General features: G+C 30.9%; 1 protein-coding gene across 1 annotated transcript in view; it reads right to left on the bottom strand.

Annotated features, from left to right (window-relative positions):
• The window catches only part of LOC148228504 (uncharacterized), a 140,354-nt gene extending 121,695 nt beyond the window's left edge, over positions 1-18,659 (bottom strand). Inside the window, exon 1 of the mRNA XM_088199597.1 lies at positions 18,516-18,659. The gene's annotated coding sequence lies outside the window, so the exon portion shown is untranslated. The remainder of the gene's footprint in view (positions 1-18,515) is intronic.
• Positions 18,660-20,104: the final 1,445 nt, after the last annotated feature.

Below are 20,104 nucleotides of genomic sequence, written 5' to 3'. Positions count from 1 at the left end.
GATCCTTGATACATTGCGGTATTCAACTCCGAAATTAACTCATCGGACGCAAAGATATTGAGAAGGGTTATAAAAATAAATTTATGATGTATTTATTTCAAATGGGAGGAGAAAATATGACAGTTAAGACAGAACTACAGGAAGTGCAGCAATATAAATAACGTGAGGATGTTATTAAGTTCAAAGAAGCTACTACACATAAATAAATGTGCTTTCTTACGAGGAATAGTTAGAAAATTAAGACGAAAGCTAATTAAAAAAACAGTTTTTTTAAATTTGCTAAAAATCTTTGGTAGCTTGTTTCTGCTTATGGCAAAATGCGGAAACATGGTTACATTTATTTAAATCAGGAAGAAATGAATTTTATTAAAAGCAAAAAAAGTTTATTAATTTCTAGAATTAAATTTGTTTATTTAAATTCTTAATTTTAGTCATCCAGTATTTTAATTATAATCACACACTACATATACACACATTGGTAAAACATTTCGATATTAATCAATATCAAGAAGAATAGAAACCAGTTCAAAATGAAATGTCACGAACACGAACATCTGAATCAATCAACAGCACTAATTAACCACTATGATTAGATTCTAAATGACAGCTACCGATGTATGCTAACGCTTAACGTTTCAATATATTTTAACTACCGAACAATATAAATAACTATTATATTGAATTTAATAATAAAATAATTATAAAAATACACCAATTCTTTATTTTTTTTTATAAATGTCCAGTTATGTAATGTGTATACACATTTACTTACAAGTATCCAATTAGTTTTTTACGCAGAATGCTTGTGGCTACGGAGTGTTTTTGAGTAATGAATAACCCCGAGCGAGTGAGATTTTTTTCGAAAGAATCTTCCCTCGCATCGGTTAGTGTCAAACACGTGTTATAGGGCGGCGCCCTAGACTTCTGAAAAAAACATTCATCACAAGAAATAACTTTTTCGGAAGGTGTAAAAAAAAGTAAAGTGGAACTGCGATCACCACCGGAATTTTGTACACACATTTGCCTGTGTTGCTACATGTGTGAATATTTTTTGTTATACAGTGTACTCTCGATTATCTGGGTTTAGATTATCTGTGTTTAAATTTTTTTTTTCAATAACGGTGTGGTATGTTTTTTTAGTGTGATTTGTCATGCTAGGAAAATCCAAAAAACTGTCTGAAATAAAAATCTTCCTATGGTGTATATATTCAAAACCATATGGCTTATTTTTTAAAAATAAAATAAAATTGGTAATAGATAATGCTCCTTCTCGTCCAAATAAAAACATATAAAAAACAAACGATGTTGCAAGCTCAATTCAACCCATAGACCAAGGTGTTATATCATCAACGAGACAGCTTTACTTTGCTAGTCATCTTGAAACTCTTGCTAAAAAATATGATGGCTTGAACAACTTCTGGAAAAAATCCGACATGGAATAGCGCAATCTTAGGTAAAAATTGAAGCTATTAACACTCATTTCATCTTGAGAAAGATTCTTACTATTATGGAAAAAGATGCATTGGATTTTTAAGAGACTGAAGTAAGTAATTACCTGGAATGTGCAAATTGTTTGAAAATTTATAATGCTTTGAAAATGTCGATCGGAAAAACATTGTAAAGTGGTTTGATCACGATTCAAATGAACCAGTCTTTCAATGTGTGAATTTTCCAGATATCACTTCTACTATCACTAAAAAAACGGTAGTGATAGCGAAAATACAAGTGAAGATACCCAAAATTTCATTAGCTAAAAGTCGGCACTGACTTCTATTGAGACTTTACTGGACTATATCCAGGACCGCCGAGAGCGAGCCCGGCCCTGGGAAAACAATATTTCCGGACCTCATGACAGATATAGAATTTTATTTATTTTTTACATCGTAATATATAGTAATTGGTTGTAATAGGTAATTCTTGAATAAATAGTAATAGGTTGGAGTTAACCCTTTCTATGCTACAAATAAATATAAAAATTAGCCACCGTAGCGATATATTTTCTGAAATCATATTTTATGCGAAATATTTTAATTAGGTATTAAAAATATTAATTTATAATATTTACTTGATAATAAATCAAGTATTCTTTGCTGCTCAGTTCATGTTGCCATATAGTGCATTTCCAGTCTAGGTTAAAAGCAATAAAATCATTTCTTCGTGGTGAAAACGCTCGATTATCAACCGTAAGTAGACTTTTCATAGTGATAATCGAATAAAGTACATTTAAACCGAATTTCGCCCAATAGGAAAGCGTAAAATTGTTTTTGCGATCTCTTTAACGTTATTACTAGCAAAACATATAAACGCTTGCACTATATTTATGTTATATAATAAAATTTAATTTCTAGGTCAAAAACAGTAACCAGATTAAATTAAATGTGTATGATATAGTTACATAATATAGTCTTTAGTTTCAAGGATTAATTTAATACTTAATTAACTATAAAATACATAAATTTGCCTGGGTTTATATTTGTTAATGTCCATTACGTTTTTGACATAGTACATAATAACTATTATAAACATCAGTTTATAACAGTCCTTGACAAGAATACGTTAAAATTAATATATATTATGAAAATAGCAGAACATATGTATATATATACATAAATACTTTTATGAATTTGCGATATGATAAATTATAATTTCTAGGTCAAAAGCGGTCAACGGATTTAATTAAATGTGTATAGTTTCAATGATTAGTTTAGTTTTTAATCATAATTAATTTCAGCGTTTGTAAAAGGGTTGAACAATATTTTAAAATGTGTTTATTAAATATAATATTTACTGTTTAGAACAAAGGACCGCAATACTGAATTAAAGTACATAATAAAACTAATATTTTTTATAAAAATAAGTTTGTTTTAAATAGCAATAACACTGTTTATTATTGCAATGTTTTTGGTTTAGTTTCTAGTACAATGGAAAATTTGCATTTTAAACTGATTTATGAGATTAAAAGTACTGTACAACCTGGCTTAATTATTTTAAATATACTTGAAAATTATTTCAGCTGTATGTATTATGTACTATTTTTGCAACAGTCAATTTAGATATTTAAAAAAGTCCTAATGAGTGTAGTTGCACAATACATTTAGGTTTTTGATTATCTTTATTTATCAAGGAATGAGAATTCTCGTCTTTACATCTCGATTTTCTCAAGAATTCTCGAGAAATTTTGATAAACAAAAAAATATTTTATTTACATATCTTAAATTATGTGATTATAATAATATAGAATATTATTGTAGAAATCTTTATATTACCAAGAAAAGTTGAATGATCGTTGAAGAAAACGAACTTCAGTATGATTTGTTATTGTGATGTAAAATGGTGTAACTCTGGAAAGCTTCCATACATTTTTACAATCTTCTAATTCCCACGAGAAGTAAATTATTAATATTATTTGATTAATAATATAATTTGTATATTTTCAAAGCAAAGATAACGCTGATTGAATTAGTTAAGAAAATCGTAAATATTTTTTTTCCATTGAAATACTTTTGACATCCAATAAAAATTTACTATAAAGAATGCATTTTTTAAGACATCTGGTACGGGTCCACTTTATTTTATGCAGCGGTGTATAAAAATTCTAGCATTTGTAAAACATTTACAAATATTCGTACATGTTTAATTTTTAATAAATAAGGTAATATGATAATATTTCTCCAAAAAGAAATCACCATTTTTCGTCGTAATGTAACACATTAAAATAACTTGAAATAAAATGATTCTCTAGTAATGAGATAAATTAGCAAATTTTATTTAATTATTAAATTTACACCACTGTAAATTATATATACAGTTTCAATATATGATTTGATCGTGCATGATTAATATAGATGTAGCCTCAAAATAAATTTATTAAAAAATTTTAATTTTAAAAATATTTTATAATACGACACTAATTTATATACATTTATAGCAGGAAATTTCCAAAAGTTTCGCTAATTAATTTCACTCTTGTACTTTGTCGGGGCGACGAAGCAGACGACGAAAGTTTACGTTCACGGATGAGGGATCCGCTTTAGTTTTTCCGTCTAAAATCCATATTTCTCCTAAAAACGTACCGTGAATACGCAAATAGCGAATGTTCGCATTGTTTCTCTTCGAGGGTCTGCTATTATTATAAAACGAACCTCTGGCTGGCGTAACAGCCGCAGCAATAATATTTCATAACTCGCTTAAAGCCAAGTGTGACTTTAAGGGACACTGAATTAGAGCTTAAGCACTGGCGCCCAGGCACTTCTTGCCAAATCCTTACGCATTCGCCAAACTATGTCATGTTTTATTCATGACGGCCGTTTAGTGCGATGGCGATTCACCGACGGATAAAAACGTCTACCAAACTTTTAACGCGCCCCTATACGTTTTTTACGACTGAAGCATTACGTGTAGGCACACGACTGATACTTTTTTTTTGATAGTCTAATAAAATTTTAAGATATAAATTAAACAAAAAAAAATCTTTTTAATAAATGCAAAAATAAATCAAATCATCTGGATTTACTAACAGCTTTGATTGACGGAATTCCCGAATTTATATTAATATTAATAGCAAAATACTAGAAAGTTCGTTTCAGGTGGTTTATTACGTTAATACAAAGTTTTTTGTTATTGCTTTTCGTTATGCAACAATTGAGAAATGCTTTACGTAGGTGAGTCTGTATACTGCCGGTGTTTATGAAGTAGGTTTATTATGGATTCTAGACGGCAAGATGGACCATTAAATGCAAAGAGAGAAGCGGCGGCTTCTATTAAATAGCTAAACTCATATTTCTAGACCTACAGCATATAAACTGTCTTTGTGGTTTTATAATAATGCAAAGTATTTTTTAACCGTGGGTTTATTTAATTACTCTTTTTTCCTCTTATTTTTTTTAACTGGCATATTTTATTTTTATTTTAGATTACAAATCTGACCATTTAAACTTTATTTCCCAATGCGTCATAAAAAATATGATTTTAAAAGTACTTAATAAGATTTCGTAATATATTTTAAAGTTTATATAATTATATAATTTTATTATCTAATGGAAACTCAGTAATTCGTATCTCAAGGGTTATCTTTATTCCTTCAAAACAAATATCTTTGTATTCTTCATACAAATTTTGAAACTAAACCACTTCTAAAACATTACACAGAACAAGCTGCGAGGCAAAGTGCTCCACTTTTTTTCATTCAGTTCCAGAACAACTACTTTCTGGCGTAATTCACGTTTACTAGGCGTTGGTTTTCGCAGCTCCCTCTTTAATGGCGCCCATTGCCGCTAATACCGTCGGAAAGGGTTAACACGACCATTAAGATAATGGCCGCTCGCGTTACGGCCAACGTGCGTTTTTCCACCACGCGGTGATGAATTCCACGGGCCGCAAAGTTTTGCAGTCTGCCGCTGCAACTTTCTCACAAACTTTCCGCGATAGATGCAAGCGGGCTCGTTTCGCTTTATCGCCTCCTTTCGCAATGGTAAAACCAATTTTAAGGACTCTTTGGGTGTATTTTTCCCTTGGATGTGGGGTGGGATGAATTGCGTTATGGGGCGGTCTTTACGATAATGATCTAATTTAAATGCTGCACTCCTTAGCCACCTCTTTTTAAAGGCGATTGTATTTTTTTGTTGCTTTGTTATATATTTTGTTTTTTAAGGCGCTGTTCTTTCTTAATAGGCACGTTTATTTTCTTTATTATATTTTTTCCAGCGTGAAAGTGCGACTTATTTCGCCTTAAATTGCCTTAATGCAAATTTACATTGCATTTTGATAATATATGCTTTTGTGTGCTAGCAACTCAAACATTATGTATATACATAGTAAAAATATAAATATTGATATAAATATCTTTGGACAAACATGATGTATAAAATCGCAGACATCATGGAAAACTTTCATGCTATACTTAATGCCTGATTAAGAACATGTGGGCAATTTACTTTTAATTTGTTATATATGAAACCAAATAAATAAATTGTAATTACTTAAATTCATGCCTATATATTCACATTAAGGCTTAGATTTGCTAGATGTTACACTACAATATTTATAGAAATGTAAACTTGCTTCGAAAAATTGTCCCTCGCACAGTTAAGAAGTTTGGAGAACATAAAGTACAAAGCTTTATTTAAAGTTGTAACTGTTTGGCAGAATATATACCCGGTAGTGCTTTTACATTCAATCTTATTGACATTAGCCAATATTTCAAAGAGATTTTTTTTGTTATTCGTTACTATTGCTTTCTAAAAAAAATCCTGCTCTACTTCGATAGCCATTATCTGGCAAATATGTATTGTCCTTTTTTATCTATAACAGACAAATAAGATAACCAATGTATAATATAATTTATCTCTGACTATTATTGGTCTGAATAGAGTCAGATAAAACTATGTTTACTAACTTGATGTTAAATTTTAATATGTTCATTTCAAGATATTTAACTGTTTTACTCTATAATTTGTTTATATTATATATGATATATATGATAAATCTTTTTTTATTAAAACAAGTTTTACTCATTTAATTTACTATTATTCGTTTGAAATATTTGTATTATTTAATGTTTATGTATAAGTAAATTATATATTTAATCGAAATCCATAACATCTTGTCGCCTCTGATCAGACCAAATTCTCGTCATTCGTTTGTATTAAACTCCATGACCCCCCTTGTCGCCCTCCTCTTTGAATGTTCAGACGGGAGGCTTTTATGGCAAGAATAGCCGTATATTTGTTTTTTGTTTGCGCACATTTTTGTCGGCTCCTCATTAGCCCGAGGGCCGATTACTTTATTTACTCGTTCGCGTGTACCAACAGCACATATTACTTTGTTCACGTCAAAAACACAAAAACATTCCACTTTTACAGCGTATAAAAAGCGCGGTGGCTGCAAAAGGCCAGCCCTCTTCTTATAGTACATATTTATGTATCCATAGATGAATACAAAAATATATTGTTTAATAAATTTACAAATTGTATTTATTGTTTGTCTATGTATATTAAAGCGTAAACTTAGATGTGGAACAACCTAATATAACATAGGAGATATTTAATGTATTCATAATATCATAAAAACATTAGCCTTGTATGTATGATGTATTGAGTATAAATTTATAAATGATCCGCTAACTATAATTTCATAAATGAAGAAAAAACCAACTTGAAGTCGGTAAAATATTTTTAAGGGGGTGTGCAAATACACTTTATAATTAAAGTTAATATATAATAAAAGCCGACCGTCGGGGTTAATATACAGTCGAGTTTGGTTAGAGGGAATTTTCTGCGGTTCAGCGGCTCGAAAAAAGCGTTAATCTGAAACAAAGACGCCGTTTCATTCAGCTCGCGTTAATCAACGACAAAAAATTATGTATTAAAGTCATATCAATCTACACGTACAATAATGGGGTGTAATTCACATAAACGGTTCGTTCGAACGAAACTGAATTTTTATTTTGTGAACACAACTCGACGCATCCAATGCTCAAATGCGCAATTGCATTGCGAACATTCTCGGACGAATAAGCATTTTGTGCCTAGTTAAAAGGCTCTTGTGTACGTAGAATGTATATACACATTGCAAAATTTCGTTTTTGGATTTCTGTATGTATATAAAATATAAAACATCAGAATATTTTGTTCACTGATAGGTCTAAAAGTATTCTACCCAGAGATACAATATGAAAAAATATATAAATTTATTTCTACATATTACACTTCTTTACTTATATTTTTAAATAATTCCTTGTACTCAGTTTTATAACCTTACATATTTTAAATAGATAATAAATCTATTAGTTAGGGCTACATGTACGCTATCATCAAGTATAGCATATCTTAATATACACATATAGAAATACTTGAATTACTAGTAATATTTTTCCCATTTATCATTCAACAAACTATTTAAATAAAAGTTTTGTCTCACTTTCTCACTTTCGGCTATATCCCGTTTTTGCATCAGAAAATTACAATTAAACTGTTTTTACATTTGTTTTGGTCTTTTTGATAATTTACGAATTGTTAAAAAAATTAGAAACGTTTCTTTAGTATAATTTTAAATTTTTTTAAAACATGATATTTTTAAATTCAAATCATATTTACATATTATATACAGGCAGACATTTTTTATATAGTTTATATATATATATATTGACGTATTCTTAAATATATGTATGTGCATATATGTGTATATACCTATGATCGAAATTTTCGCTATGTGCAATTTTCGATTGCATAATAATCACCTACTTCGTGACTCCATTTTCAATGTAGAATCTCGAAGTCCAGCTCGATGACAAGTTTAGTTTTATTAAACACAAAAAATAAGTTCGGGTAACTGGAGATGCCCTTGCCGAACGTTAATGGACTTTTGGCGTTTAATTACCTGGCAATTTGTATTAATTTAAAACGTATTCTAACGACCATTTCAAACAAATGAAAACAAAAATAAAAAGTCTTGAAAATCGAGCTAGATGCATCTATTAACAGCAATAAAAAAGAGATCTTGTGACCAAACAATAAATTATAAATATTACACGGACCACCTAAGAGTACATCCATTACTTAACCATAAGTACCATCGAATAAATTACTATATTTTTAGAAGAAGGCGCGCTAGACAAGCATTTGACAATGATTTAAATTCCGAATCAATTCTTTTATAAATCAAATTAAACCATTTTCAATTTAAATTTAACCTTTTAAAAAATAAATTAGATAACGCAAGCATTCACCATATACAGGAAGTGCGTGAGCTTGTTGGACACAAAAATCATAATCTAATTTTTCTACCACTGTATTCGCCAATGATGAATCCAATCGGATAAGTTTTTTCAAAAATTGAATTTTCTGCTAGGAATTTGCTGGCGGATCCAAAAAAATCGATTAAATATGGTAGACGTTATAAACGAGTCTGTAGCCACTGCTACTTCGGCAAATTGTAATAGATAATATATAAATATGTATATGAAATTACCTAAAGCTGCTGCTGCAAAAAAAGTTCCATAAATTGTGATTATGTACACGTGAGTACAATAAAATGAATTTATTAAAAAATCCAATTTTTTTATTTTTTTTTTTAATATTTTTTAACTTGAAATGAAAAATACTTAATTTGAAGGATTTTTTTTAATTTGAAATAAAACACCTATACCATTGTTATTGTACCCTTTGGTAACCGATCGCCAGTGTGACCATCTGAATGTCTAAGTACAGTTATGGTTATGTCTAAAAAGCGGTGCAATTGGCTCGCAAACATCCGAATTGCGACTAACATTATAAAATATGTGACAGTGGCAGTGTTGCGATGAGAGATGCATACGAAAGACAAGGAGAGAAACCACGCAGTCACAGCAGCAGATACACCCAAAAGACCGCATAGACTTGATAGACATCAGCGGATCGTTCAGAAAGCACTGCGAAAACACATTACGACAATCCCAGCCGCTTTACCAAAATCACAGCCGACAATAAAACAACTCGGCATGACCATGGCCAAATAACAAATAAGCGGTGGGAGCATATCTGCAAAAAGAGGGAACATAGCGAGCTAAACTACCACTTGACCCAGATGCTCGCAGGATACGGCTACTTTAGGTTATACTACAGATAACTAGTGGTCAAACATTAGTGGACCAAAGCCGAAAAGAAGACGGCTTTTCAACGAAGTGGTCCACTCCATCCACATAAAATTTGTGAAAATTATGTTTGTGGATTATTGTACAAAACGATCATACATATGGAGATGTTATACGGTGTTATGTTTAAAGTGGTGGGAGCAAAGTGGATTTATAAAGTTGTTCACCCAAAAGTGAAATAAAGCATTTACATTTAATGAAATTGATATACTGCTTTGTTATTAGTCTTATTTCACCCAATTCCAGTTCTATTATATATATAGCATTAATTCTATTGCCATATCCTAAATATATATTTTATATACTCATATAAGTATGTAAAAATCACACACATTATTTATATCATAATAGATAAAACCCCATTTTCAAAACCTTTTATGCTAAAACATACAGCCACTTTTTAGCCCTTTCACCGGTAGGTTTCCGCCGTAAAGAAATTATAATTCTGCATTATGCTAATTCGCGCAATAAAACGATGCTATTATATTATATATACGAAAATAATATGACGTTCCTGTTTACATCGCCATTGTTCTCTGACCGCTAAAGAGAGAATAAAAAGCAACTATAAATTCAGTAAATGAGGGGCGAACGTGCCACGAGAGGACAGCGGAGAAAAGGAGCAAAAGAAAGAGCACGCGGACCGCCGGTGCGGAGCACCTGCCAGGCCCTTTAAAAATGCACCACGCCCTGGCCTCAAGACATGAATAATTTCATTATGCCCGCATGACTTGTACAAAAGTCCCGCTCGTAAATAACGATTTGGAATTGCACGCTGGAGACGCGGAGCTTGTACCGAGTCGCGGAGAGATCCCAGATAAACACCGACAAAACGTGGAATTGTGGACAAGTAATATGGTGATGGATGAATGGGTGAAAAGTGTGCTTGCACACAGTTTAGACGATGTCACAGAAAGACTATATACATTTATTTGCAGCAGGTTTTATGAAAAAAACAAGTTTTCGTAACTGGCTTCACACACGCTTTATTCTCAGTTATATCTTGGTTTGACGATATTTTTACCGGTATTTAAACTATAAAAATATATTAAACTAATAATATATCGCTTGAAACAACAGTACACCGATTATGCTATCGCATTAAGTAACTCACTCACGAGAGCTACGTATCAGTGTCTTTTTAAGCTCTCAGTTAACACATATTACAATCCATTCAGAAGTAACAAATTAAATTTATATTCTCTGGTGAAAAAAATAACACTAAGAAAATAGTTCATTGCACTGTAATTATTATGCTGAGATTATTAAAATATTATTAAAGTAACTAGCGTGTATTTAAATATTCAATTGAATTGTTAATTAACAGAAAATAAAATTGATGAACATAAAAATTATCTGTTACTAAATTTTATACAATATCAGTTATCTAAATACACAAATATTTTTTTTTAAAGTGAGTATTTATTCGCAAGTTTATAGTGTCACATATAAACAAAAATTAATACTGTGAATATTACACATAATACAGATAAACAAAAAATCTCTTATAAAATCACATTTTTATCCCGTACAGAATTAGTAAAAAACAATTTCCTGTCTCTCTTTAGCATCGCAGCAAGTGATTATTTTGGGTGAATTTTAAATTAGCATAAAATTTTAATAAACTGTATTTTTCTTATCTCGGTTAGTTCCTATGGGTAAAATAAAAAAAACGAGGAAGCATGCACCTGTCTGCCGTTTTATTTCTTCATTCGATGCAAAACTCGTGTATAAGAATATAATCTCCATACAGCACAATCATGCAATTTTGCATTTACGGCGCAGATAAAAACTGCTTAATGTCGCTTCTTTCGCCACCAACGATGGTATCTGCGGGTGAAAGAGATAAATGGGATTTTTTTATTATATAGTTAAGTTTGACATTTCACGATTCAACGGTCGACATCGCCAGGTAAATACTCTCTCATTGTGAACAGAAAACAATGGTGAATGGGTGAGGTTTTTATTAAACGTGTGTCGTTACGCTATTTTATGATTTTTTCAGACCTGTATTTATAGTAGCTTAAAACAAATAAAATATCATAAAGTACAAAATTTTTGCGAATAAAAATATTATGAATTTATTGGGTTAGAAATAGTGATAATAAAACATTTATTCAGTGATTTTTAAACATTATATTGTTTACACATTTTTAAATATTAGGTAAGTATATGATCTATTAAAAAAAATTATAGTAAATAACAGAATAAAAACTATAAGGTTTGCTCATATGTATGTAAATATGTTTAAAGTGATTAATGACCTGTCTATTGACAAAAGCTTTTTAAATTGTGGTGTTATCTATGAAAGTACTATTCTGGGTTATTTTTTCACCACAAAACGGGATCGATATTTTGATTTATTACCATTTAATGTAGAAAATCCTTTTTCTATAAATATGATGTTACAAAAGGTAACAGCACTTGTATAGCTTTGCTCGAAAAAGTCTTTTAAAAACCATTAACTTGTATTCAACCAAGGTTGAAATATCAAATTTATGTTTCATTTAATTTCATACAGCCTAAACTTTCGTACAAACACAAACACGCTGTTTTATATACGATTCATCATATATACATATGAATCTTATTTTCCTGCTATAGGGTAACTATTGTTTTTTTTTTACTCTCACTACCTTGTACCGCATTAGTCAAAAAAATATCAATTTATTCAAAAATGTCATTAATAAGTTTATAATAAAGGAAATGTTTAACTTTCCGCGCCTTCTTTTTCACTAGCTCTCGTCTCCCAGTTTGACAACTGCTGCCTAAGTCATACTTTGTGCTTAAATGGTTTACATATTACAATATTACTTACTGTCGAATGCGGATAACACATTTTACAATAATGCCAAGGAAGGTTTATGATTTTATATTAGAGGGTAAAGAGATAATTTTCGTCACTACATCGTTTACCAAATTAACCTTTCTTTACACTATGAAGTATAATCGGATTAAAATTTCTCCAAATTTAATATTATATGACAGTAATGTACGAATGTATAAATTATGGTATAATAAACTTAAACGCAAAATTATAATTTGTTTCATATTGAATTACGCTGCTAAAAATATTATATTTTGTGTTTGGAGGGTGAAGGGGTGGGACTTTGCAGCCAAATAGATGCCAAAAAACTAGTTTATTTTATAAAAAATATTTAAACTACCACATATATAGAAAAATGTAGATGCTGCTATCAGGCAATAGATTTGAGATAGGGTTGAGATGGCAAGGTCAGAGAGTCTTGGCTAGCGTGTCAAGTTGTATTATTGTCTGCTGTGATTTTATTGGAGCAGCTGGGATCTGGCTTGACGTGTTTTCCTAATGCTATTTGGTCGATCCACTGATGTCTCTTGTATCGATGTTTTTTCTCTGCTGCTGTTATTCCGTGGCATCTTCACCCCTCTGTGAGCAAGTGTCACATATTTATTTTATATTAAACATCACTTTTAAATATTTTGTATAGTATAAAGCGCAATATATAAAATGTATTAAAGCTCGTTAAAAATAAAATTTCATTGATCGTCTTTGCTCGATGTCACATTCGCATCGCATTGATTCAGTCAAATCATGCTGATACAAAGCATCAATAACGTCAGTTGCACCAGGGTGACAAATATTGCTTAGTCACCGGCTATTCCTGCACCAACCGTCCCAATACTGAGGCATAAATTCGCACAACGCAAATATGACGCCACCGTCGCTCGCATAAACATTTAAGTTATGGCGGGTATTACGCCGCACCAAGCGACGCAATATAAAATAGATTCGGTGCAACAATGCACCGATGCAAATAAAACGGTTTACGACCCCTGGGCCGCTGATGCGCCGCGGGATAGCGAAATGTTATTTTAATAAATATGCTAATCGAACCATTCGCGCTGTACGGCCCCCTTCTAATGACGTCACAAGAATTTCATTGTTGTCACCCATGAATCTATATAATGGCAGGATCTTAATCTCTAAGATATCCTCGAAATATATATTGTACATTTGAATATATACAAAGTAAAGGTAATTTAAGAAGCATGGCTTACCAAAGAATCTGAATAATGAAACAAATTTGTAAATGAACAATATATTTTGTAAACCTGTACCAACATAAACATATAATCAGAAGGTATTTACCAAGATAATCGTTTAAATTACAGCACATTATTTAATGATAGAAGTAATAAAAGACGCTTTGGCTTACAAACAAAACTAATAATAAGACTTACGACTATCTGTTACACTTATATGTTTATACTAATTAAAAGGTAGAAGCTATATTGTTTTCTTAAATAATGGACACTTGATACGGTCTTAAATCACAGCAAGAGTTCCTTAAAATTTGTATACGGACCGTTTACTTTAATTATACATACTGATGATATCGCAACAGTAAAATAAATTCGCGATTATTTATGTAAACTAAAAATACATTATTTTTGAAGATTGCTTACGGTTTAAGTTGATCAAAAAATATTTACAGTTATTAGTCTCCCTTTAATTAATGCTATTTGTTTGTGTTGTTTCTTTATTCTTTCAATGAAGACTGAGTGGTAATTCGGAAATTCTTGTGCACATCTTAGAAGAGTTTATTTAAATTTGCAACGCAGAAACTTGCTGATATTAAATTTGTAGAGCCTCTTACAAATTTTAAGAATTATTTTACTCTTAAAGAGGTGTAGCAGCCTATAAATTTATTCCTTTCTTTCATCCTTCAAGAGCTTGAGGTGATTAGTTTTAAAATATATATTTATTGCACGCGTTGACTGTTCTTTGTCGAAGACTGTCCGTAAGTGATGCGTGTCATTTTGTGTTTGTATTTAAATTTAAAATTGTTTTTATCGTAGTCTACCATATTCGGTTTAGCATGGTTACGTGAAATAACTTTTTAGTATTTTATGGTATAAAAATGACAATCTTATTTAACCGTTTGGATCTGAAAGTTATTATGATTAGTAAAAAACTGTGTATTATATTTTATTTTTATATATTTATTTTGGATGACTTGCAATTTGGAAAAAAATAGTATTCGTGTGACTCATCACCAGAAATGTTTATGTTAACATAGTTCTGATTAATTGTTTGTATATTGCTCGTGCTGTTTATTTCAATAAATAACGGTCAAAGAGCCGCAATGGCGGCAATCTCTTTAGAGCGAAGTTACAAAATATGTTTATTAAATTTAGCTTGGTGGTCCAAGTCTGAGTTTATATTTAACGCTAGATTTATATGCTAAATTTCAACGCTGCTTATGACAATCTTATTTAATTGTTAGGATCTGAAGGTTATTATGATTAGTAAAAAAAGGTATATTATATTTTATTTTTATATCTTTATTTTGGATGACTTGCAATTTCGAAAAAAAATAGTGTTAGTGTGACTCTACACCAGAAATGCTTATGTTAACATGGGTCTGATTAATTGTTTGTATATTGCTCGTGCTGTTTATTTCAATAAATAACGGTCAAAGAGCCGCAATTGCGGCAATCTCTTCAGAGCGAAGTTACAAAATATGTTTATTAAATTTAGCCTGGTGGTCTAAGTCTGGGTTTATATTTAACGCTATATTTATATTCTAAATTTCTGCCCTGTTTACTTTGGAGAAGCAGTGGAAAAGTTTACTCACGTTTTGTAAATAAAATTGATTATGTTTGATTTTGATTTTGCACCCCTAGACATTTATTTAATTTTTTTTTAAATTTCTTTAATTTATTCGCGATTGGTTTAAGACTCTAATTACTCGTTAAAATAGCTGTATTGTTAGCGTACATAGACTTTATATACAGTTAATTTTTATTATAATATTTTTTTGCTATGTGTAAAACTAATTTTTCAAGTCACTTAAAATTAGATCATCTAAATAATTTACACATAAAATTTTTTGAGACTACTACAATTTAAACATAAGCACAACATATTAAAGCACATATAGCTTTAGAAGCAGAAGCACGTATTAAAATATTTCCAGATTCTAAGCGACATTATCTAATGGTTTCTTATTAAAATTATAAATTGATATTAGTTTATTCACTGAAGTTGTGACTACTGTTTTTTATTTTTTTTTAAAATAATATCAAATTAATAAAAATTACTACAATGTACAATATTTAATTTTAACGTATGTTATTTTTAATCAATTAATGTATTTATTATACAAACAAGAATAAATATATATTATATTTTGATATAAATATTAAGGACCGGGAGGAGGAATCGGCTGGACGAACAATTTGTTAAATGAGTAGACTTGTATTGGCTCTGACTGTCACTCTCTCTCTCTCTCTCTCTCTCTCTCTCTCTCTCTCTCTCTCTCTCTCCGAGTTCAAGAGCAAGCACTGTCTCTTTATTTCCTTCCTATATTTATATACATTTAACCTGCGAACTGCGATGCATTTCCTTGTGACACATTTCATAAGGTAACAAGTACGTCGCTTCCATCAAACGAATGATATAAATTGTGACGCACGATATCGAATACACCGTCGATTCGTCATTTCGTTCAGACGAATGATATAAATTCAATACCATGTTTACTCTAATTGCTTCACTATAAACAAAATCTCATATAACACGATTCTTGCGATTAGCAAATTACGTCACAGCATATCAATTGCGTCTGAATCATATTGAATTATATAATATTTGGAATATATAACATAATGATTTGCATCTTGACTAGCACATTTAAAGCGAAAATTATTTCTAGTTATATGTTTATTTAACTTTATTTTATTATGAAATTAATTAATCCATTATGATAGTCGCTCAATAATTGCCTCCTCTCTGGGAATTTATGTTACATTATCATGAGCAGTGCATCCAAAAATACATAGTATGTGCAGGCAGTAAAAAAAATTTCAACAATAAATATGGCTTGTGGTTTTGAAGGAAAGCAAAACCTAATAGTCTAGTTTAATTATAATTTATAATGTACGATAGTAATTTAAAAATATATATATACTATACTTTACAACATTGATTCTTAAACTTAATTGACTCATCGACCACTTTTCAACGACAAAATTTTTCCTCGCCCATCTTTTAAGACTCTATTTCTACCTTATTTAATAATAAATTGCGAACATAGTAATACTTGAATATTTTTAAAATTTCACTAAAATATTAATCTTGCCAGTGCAATTTTATAATTTCAAATAGAATGTTGAAAATTAAGCAACTTACAATATTATCTAATAGAATAAAACAAAATTGCACACTTTTACGCAAAAATTTCTCTAGTATTATACACTAATATAAGAAAAGATCTTAAAACACATCATCTTTTATGGAAAAGATATTTACTTTATCATTGATTTAAATTCCTAAAAATTTTTTGCATAACGTTCTTTTTTTAACATTTTTTTCCCCATTTTTCCGTCGCCATTCATGGCTCCTCCGTTGCCTAATAAATTCTTCATCAGATAGACATTCATCTATCGCCCACTGGTGGGCAATATTGCCCACTTTGAGAACCTATGCTTTAAAATAAAAATAGACGTCTGAAATTTATTCAAATTTTACTCAAATATAAACATATTATTTGTACAACAACTTTTTACGTTTCAATCTAAGTTGAATCGATCTAAAATACCGTTCTAGCTTTGTATGTGTGTTTCACAATATAACACTGAATGAACCATATCATCCGACTTTTACGACCACCCACGTCACAAAGGGCATTGCCAACGATATTTCCATACGACTTTCGAAGCACTTTTGACAATGGAAGCCATATCGGTTATTACATGACAATGTGCATCTAAATGCACCACGCCAACACGCGGAATTATTATATCGGTCCGTAAGTTGAGTTCCATTCACATTTTTCATTATCAGCATCTATTGTGGATACAAAGCTAAGGTATCAATAAATCTTAATAAAGATGCGGATATATAATTTGTATTGTGTAATGTTATTTTTGTAATACAAATTTTGTAATCAGAGCTTTGGAATGATTTGAGAAATAGGAGAGATATGTTTTTATATTTGTTGACAAAAAAATTCAGTGAAATAAATATAATCATTTCTAAGAAATTGCTGCAATATTTATATAAGACATAACTATATATTTGTAAATTGATCTGTTTTTTCTAGGCGTGTTATGTTTATATTTATAGCGATATTAACCGGCAAAATGATGTCTTAAATCTTAATTAGGTGCAAGTATAAAATTTGTATTGCGTAGTTATTTTTGTATTACAAATAGACTACTCTGATTTTATTAATTATTACTTTTATTTTTTATTTTTATAGTTTGTAATTTATTTATTTATTATTATTTTTTTAAATTTTTTTCCCTTTTTTCCCCCTCTTTTTAATTTTGTATTTTTTTTTTAATTTTAATTATTTTTTATAATTTGTTGGCCGAAAGGGTTCGAACTCGCGTGTTCGCAAACGCGCTGATTGCAAGCGCGGCAAAGTGCGGGTGCGCAGATGCGGGTGCGCAGGTGCGGGCGGGGGGTGCCGGGCGAATTTATAAAGGAAATGCACTTTATAATATTGAGATTTCTAGCCCAAATGACAGCGGATCGCGATGATCTGGGTGTCGAAATGTTCGGGAGAGTCTCCCGCTTCGATTAAGGTGCACCCAGATAACCGAGGCACAAAATTGGCACTAGAGGGACGCAAAGTGTGGGTGATGTTTATGTGAGCCGCTGAACGAGTCTTGTTTACGTTTTTTATAAACGTCACTGCGGGCCTAAAAGGAGACGGATCGCGGAGATTCCGTTCTTTATCAATTCGCGATAGTCTCTTGCTTCGAATTATATCCGTATGAATAGCCTGACAGAAAAAATCACGCAATGGTGACGCAAAAAAGCGTAGTCGCATGGCCGCGAATCGTGCTGCTTTACGGAGCAAGTGCATAAGATGCAAATCGCGATATTTTGACTTACCTTTTAGGTATGTGCTTGCTGGTGATAACGGTCGACTCGTAGTCAGCAATAGCAGATATCTGCTAAGTTTCAGCTCGCTAGAAGCCAAATAGCCACCTCAGAAGTCGAAACAACACCGATCACACACACACACACAAACCGCGCAGCTTAAACGTCATAGCGTGACCATCAAGTGTAAGGTGTAGAAATATTTATGGTCTTTGTACACTTCATGATATATATAATTTACACATACACCAGCGATAATAAATTATTTTATTGATTTATTTATATTTTTTTTGAATATACGTACCTACAGTATATAATAAATATGTTAAATATATTGATGTATATTAACTAATTTCATTGTTGGATTATAAACAATTAATTAATAATGTCGCTTTGCATGTGCAATAAATATACATATACATTGTCAGTGAAAGCAACACTGTAAAATGTTTAAAAACTCATGTCTAACTCTAACATTTTATTTTCAGACCTGTCAGAAAAAAGTGTTTGTTGTGGAATAGATGAAAAATGCATAATGGTAATAACAGGGTTGAAAAATAATCTTGTTACAACTTTTATTTGAATTAAACTGCATCATACAGTTTAATGTCCCTACTGTAAAGTTGATATTTTTGGAATTAAGCAATTTACACTTAGGCCATTGATATGTATTTCAATAATAGTCCGGAAAATTATGAACCGTCTCTCGTATGGTTCGAGCATCATCTTTATTCAATCCGGTCCGGGACATGGCTCGGTATAATGCGATTTTATAATTGAATTTCGGCGCCAAAGGACTTTACAAATTCATACACATCCTAGTTAAATTTTCGCCAGAGCCGAAACAGGGGCCGGTCGCCGGGTGGTGTTTGTGTTCAATTAATTTCACGGCCACGCGCTGTCACGGCATATGCCATCGCAGCAGATAAGGGCAAAATTTACAACTCTATGTAAATGATTCGAAAACTAAACACAGTTTTATAACAATGGCCCAGATGATACAAACACAACACCACGACTTAATTCGAAACGGGCTCGTTACGTGAAACTCATCTCAAACAAACGGCCGCCACGCATAAATCCGGTACATGGTGTCAGGTTGTGCGATACTGTCTGATGTGGGATAAGTGATATAAAAACGTTGTTAGATTTAATGCGGTGATAATGCGTAATTTAAGTGAAATTCATTTATATGAATTATATTTTATATGTACCTATGCTGTGATAGCATATAATAAAAAATGCATAGTATAAATATAACACAAATAGTGAATAAACCGGCTCTAAATAAGTTTAAAAATATATTTACTGTACACTAGAGATAGTGGAGAATAAATGCTCTAATAACCAAATAAAAAATATTGAAATATTACTGAATCGAATGCTTCAAAAATCCATCTCAATCATAAAAATCTAAGTGAAGATTGCAGCATTAATTATATAAAAGTAAATCCTTTTGAATTACAAATAAAAGATAAAGTTTTATCTATACTAAAGTTTGTTTTTGCTCGCATATAAAATACTGTAACAAAATACTTCAACTAGAACAAAGTACTTCGTACTTGTAAGGTATCGCAAGAATAAATAAAAAATACATTAGT

The sequence above is a fragment of the Plectrocnemia conspersa genome, unplaced genomic scaffold (assembly GCF_051122295.1).
Source record: "Plectrocnemia conspersa isolate PC_06_02 unplaced genomic scaffold, ASM5112229v1 ptg000012l, whole genome shotgun sequence".
Taxonomy (NCBI): Eukaryota; Metazoa; Arthropoda; class Insecta; order Trichoptera; family Polycentropodidae; genus Plectrocnemia; species Plectrocnemia conspersa.
Note: the sequence above shows the minus strand (reverse complement) of the source record. Positions and strands in the feature narration are given on the sequence as shown.